The sequence below is a fragment of the Mus musculus genome, chromosome 4 (assembly GCF_000001635.26).
Source record: "Mus musculus strain C57BL/6J chromosome 4, GRCm38.p6 C57BL/6J".
Taxonomy (NCBI): domain Eukaryota; kingdom Metazoa; phylum Chordata; class Mammalia; order Rodentia; family Muridae; genus Mus; species Mus musculus.
Genome location: NC_000070.6, coordinates 156,352,215 through 156,358,116, shown reverse-complemented (window position 1 = coordinate 156,358,116; position 5,902 = coordinate 156,352,215). Strand labels below are relative to the sequence as shown.

At 39.6% G+C, this 5,902-nt stretch overlaps 1 pseudogene; it reads right to left on the bottom strand.

Moving 5' to 3' along the window:
* Positions 1-2,649: 2,649 nt before the first annotated feature.
* The window catches only part of Vmn2r125, an 11,196-nt pseudogene continuing 7,943 nt past the window's right edge, over positions 2,650-5,902 (bottom strand).

Genomic DNA, 5,902 nt, shown 5'->3' with positions numbered 1-5,902 from the left:
CCACTGTGACCTCTCACATAGACCACACTGTGAGCTCTCAGATAGACCACTCCAGGAACTCTCAGATAGACCATAATGTGATCTGAGATAGACCACACTGTGACCTCTCAGATAGTCCACACCAGGACCTCTCAGATAGACCACACCATGACCTCTCATATAGTCCACACCAGGACCTCTCAGATAGACCACATCATGATCTCTCAGATAGACCACAACCTGACCTCTCAGATAGACCACACTGTGAACTCTCAGATAGACCACACCTAAGTCTCAGATAGACCAAACCATGACCTATCAGATAGACCACACTGTGACCTCTCAGATAGACCACACCTAACTCTCAGATAGACCACATGTGACCTCTCAGAAAGACCACACCCTGACCTCTCATATAGACCACACCATGAACTCTCAGATAGACCACACAATAACCTCTGAGATAGACCTCACAATGACCTCTCAGGTAGACCACACCATGACCTCTCATTAGGACCAATCCATGACCTCTCAGATAGACCACACTGTGAACTCTCAGATAGATTACACCTAACTCTCAGATCAACCAAACCATGACCTCTCAGATAGACCACAGTTTGACCTCTCATATAGACCACTCCATGACCTCTCAATAGACCACACCATGACCTCTCAGATAGACCATGTCATGACCTCTCATGAAGACCACAGCATGACCTCTCAGATAGAAAACACGATGAACTCTCAGATAGACCATACTGTGACCTCTCAGATAGCCCACGTCCTGATTTCTCAGATAGACCACATCATGATCTCTCAGATAGACCACATCCTGACCTCTCAGATAGACCACACTTCGATCTCTCATATAGACCACTCTGTGACCTCTCAGATAGACCACACTGTGACCTCTCAGATAGACCACACCATGAACTCTCAGATAGACCACATCAGGACCTCTCAGATAGACCACACCATGAACTCTCAGATAGACCACACCATGAACTTTCAGATAGACCACATCAGGACCTCTCAGATAGACCACACCATGAACTCTCAGAAGACCACTCCATAAACTCTCAGATAGACCACACCATGATCTCTCAGATAGACCACACAATGACCTCTCAGGTAGACCACACTGTGACCTCTCAGATAGACCACACCATGACCTCTCAGATAGACCACACTGTGAGCTCTCAGATAGACCACATCATGACCTCTCAGATAGACCACACCATGACCTCCCAGATAGACCACATCATGACCTCTCAGATAGACCACACTGTGACCTCTCAGATAGACCACACCATGACCTCTCAGATAGACCACATCATGACCTCTCATTAGGACCAATCCATGACCTCTCAGATAGACCACACTGTGAGCTCTCAGATAGACCAAACCATGACCTCTCAAATAGACCACACACTTCCCTCTCAGATAGACCACACCATGAACTCTAAGATAGAACACAACATGGACTCTCAGATAGATGACATCCTGAACCCTCAGGTAGACTAAATCATGACCTCTCAGATAGACAACACCATGAACTCTCAGATAGACTACACCATGAATTGGATGCTCAGAGTCAGGTATTGCATGGATCAGAGGGCCCCCAATTGAGGAGCTAGAGAAAGTACCCAAGGAGCTAAAGGGATCTGTAACCCTATAGGTTGAACAACAATATGAACTAACAAGTACCCCCCCACACACACCCCAGAGCTCGTGTCCCTACCTGCATATGTATCAGAAGATGGCCTAGTTGGCCATCCTTAGAAAGAGAGGCCCATTGGTCTTGCAAACTTTATATGCCTCACTACAGGTGAATGCAAGGGCCAAGAAGTTGGAGTGGGTGTATAGGGGAGTGGGGAGGGGAGGGTATGGGGACTTTTGGGATAACATTGGAAATGTAAATGAAGAAAACACTTAATTTAAATAAATAAAATGTACTTTTCTTTATAATTTATCTGATTTTCTTAACATCTACCTTGTATATTTTAAAGCTATTCCATATTTCAGTGCTTCTGCATTGTCATATGCATAGTGTCACAGTGCTTCACACAGTGCTTCACACACTGCTAACATTCACTCTTGTCTCTCTTTTCAAATAAGTGCATTTTATCACATCAGAAATATATGATCTTACAAATCCCAACAGAGGCAATTTACCATTTTGTGATTTCTTAGATTTTGTTGCTGGAAAAAACACCATGACCAAAATAAACATGTGAGGAAAGTGTTTATTTATTTATCTACCTTTGTCATAGAACATTGAATAAAGTCAAGGCATGAACTTGGAAGTAAGAACTCCATGAAAGCAAGTGGAATAATGTTGATTACTGGCTTCATGTCCATTGTGTATGCAGTACCACTTTCTTATAACTCAAGGACAGCATGCCTAGAGGTGGCGCTGTTCACAGACAGTAGGGTAACCTCATATTAATCACTAATTAAGTACATGGCTTACACAAAACCACAGATCAAAATGTTGGTAGCCATTCCTCAATTGAGAATCCCAGTTCTCAACATATTCATGTTTGCTGTCCAGTTTGTAAGTATAAATCTGTATATTACTTAATTTTTTATATGATGAAGTACTGCTTTTATTAAGATGAAGAATAAGATAAGTTGAATATCACCTAACATTTTCATACCATGAAAGTTTCAATTAAGCACTTTACCTTTATGTTTCTTTATAAAATTTGAATCTGGTCTAATTAAGATAACATAACACTTTGGGACAAAAATACACATTAGCAACCCTGCACTAGAAGCCAAGATGGAGACAAACCTCCACAACCACCATGACCCTCCCCCTGGTGCTGTGGTAGACAGGGAGGAAGGTGATCCAGACACTGCAGAACACCAGCATGCTGAAAGTTAGGAACTTGGCTTCATTGAATGTGTCAGGAAGGTTCCTAGCCAGGAAAGCCAAAGTGAAGCTCCCCAGAGCCAAGGAGCCCAAGTATCCCAGGACAACGTGGAAGGCAATGACTGAGCCTTTATTGCAAAGAATGACAATCTTCCCATGCTCAGATTGTATGTCTCTGTCAATAAAGGGAGGCGATGTGACCAACCAGATTCCACAGAGAACAAGTTGGATCAGGGTACAAATGGGAATGACCAACTTAGGCGCCCCTGTCATCAGCATCCCTCTCATCCTTCTCCCTGGAGTAGTGAGCTTGAAAGCCATGACCACAGTTATTGTTTTGGCCAACACTGTAGAAACAGACACAGTGAAAAATACTCCAAATGTGGTCTGCTGCAAGATACAGGTGACCTGGTCAGGATGTCCAATGAAGAGCAGGGAGCAGAGAAAGCAGAAGACGAGAGAGATGAGCAGGATGTAGCTGAGAATGCGGTTATTGGCCTTCACAATGGGAGTATCGTTGGTGTTTCACAAATGTGACGAGGACTAGAATTGTGATGGCCGAGAAGGACAGTGCCATGCAGCCTAGAGCCATCCCCAATGGATCTTCATAAGCCAGAAATGATACAGCTCTTGAGAGACAAGAGGTTTGCTCCATGTTGGCATACTTATCATCTGGACACCTCACACACCGTTCCATATCTGCTGGCAAATGAAAATGAACCCTTATAAGATATCATAATTACATAGGTAGTAATTTTATATTCATGTTTTTCATAGGAAATATAAAAAAATAATTTGGTGTTGAGCATCTATTCCATTCCTTTTAGCTGTAGGAACCACTAACTCAAGATTGCTCTGTAGTAACCTATGCACTGTGATGGAAAAAAACACCATCATGGGAAGTGGAACAGAAAAATATCCTTATTGAACAAAACCAAATATATGATGAATAATAATATGCATAATCTCAGATTATTTGATTCCTCTAAACATAAATTCACTATTCACAGACAAGGATAGTGTGCAGACATCGGTACTGGTTCCAGTTGATGAAATGCATCATGTGCTTTGTTTGCTCTGTGGTTTGTGCCTTTTGTCTGTCTCTATACATATTGAACCAGAACATACAATTACTTATTTAAATCCTATTTGCATTAAGGAATATTTTCATTCTTGAAGCTGTATGCCTCATAGACCTATGCATGTCCCTTCCATTGTTTTCCAATCTCTATTTTGCCAAATACACATTCCATGCTATATGGCATAAAGCTTATGGATGTTCACATTTATCCCTCTTTCCTTAGCTAAGCTCTAAGCCATCTCTTGTTGCACTTTTGAAATCTTCACTCTTATTCTAATTCTTTAAGAGGAAATATTTAATCCTTTGTCCATCTAACCTCTTAAAATATATTTCATTAAACAACAACTGTTACACTGAGCATCTGGTCTTTTTCACAGAGTAAGCTGGGTGATGGAGGGGAAGATTGTGGACTGATCAGGTGATCAACTTTCTATGTACAACAAATCAAAGAAAAATAAACATATGCATAGATTACATCTAAAATGTTTCTTTAAAACATTTTTTACAGGTTTGTCCTCCTAAACACTTTCTATATAATATAAAAGCAGTAACCATCATATTGTGAGAGAAATGTCTTGTTTCAAGAACATATTGGAAGTTATTTGCTTGGTCTAAAAGAAGTTGGTACTATTTAACTGATTAAGTTTTCATTCATGGAGATTTTAGGTCTTTAGTTTGCATCCAGGCCATTTCATATTTCTAGTTTGGATAGTGAAGTTATTCAAATTCAGCAAATTTTCTTCTGTATGCAAGCATGTACCTGTTTCGTTGGAAACCTCATTTTCTGGGCACTGAACACAATCAAAGCAGCAGTCTGCTGTTTCTTTTTGATAAATTTTCCTGAATCCAGCAGTACACATCACACTACACACGGAGGAGGGAACCTGAGACAGTGCATAAATATTATATAATATGCATGTGAGTGTGTGTATTTCATGTATTTGTCATATGAATAATGACCCATAGATTTATATATGGGACACTAACAGAAATGGCTATACATATTCCTATGACAACCAGTATCAATTAACAATATCAGGCACATTTTTACTTATATTACCCTGCAACACACTGAGTGTCACACTAAATTACTACATCATGTAATATTATTTATATATCATTCAGGTTGTTGCAATTCAAAAATTGTCCTTCCTAAACTGATCAATCCAAAAAGAATGTTTAAACGGCACAAGTTTTTCCCTCATGATTTATAAATTACAAAAAAAGAATACTGTGGTATATGGAGGGACAATGTAGGGTAAATCAAGAAAGAGTAGTTCGATGACTATGACCAAAATATTTTATATAAGACTCCCATAAAATTAATGAAGTACTCCTAAGTGTAAAAGAAAACCTTGAACACACCATCCCTTTCTCTCTTTCCCCTGCATCTATGAGGGAGCTCCCCACCACCCACTCCTGCCTCATCACTCTAGCATCCCCTAACTGGGGCCTCAGCCTTCACAGGACCAAGGGATTCTCCTCACACTGATGCCAGATAAGGCAATCCTCCACGGGGGAGGGGAAATCACGAACGAAGATAACATTTGAAATGTAAATAAATAAAAAACAATACAAAATATATAAATTAAAAAGAGAAAACCTTGAATCTGGAGAAACATTTATGTTAATGAATGCATGTTATACTTAATTCGGCTATAAATATGTTTGCACAGAATTTAAAAACATTCCCATGGGTAATATATTTAAATTTTTTACATTAATCATATGTACATATACATTATACTATAAATCCATTATATGTATATATATTCCTGTATTGTAGGTAATAGGCATTTGGGTACTATTGAACATGGAATTCAGAGGCCATTGACCAATCGATGACCAGAATTACATGAAGTTGAGCATTATCAAAATTTGATTATTGTAACTTAGGATGGTCTTTTGCAAAAGTAGCAATTGGTCTTAACCACGAAGTCTCATATTTTAAAAACCACATGTCA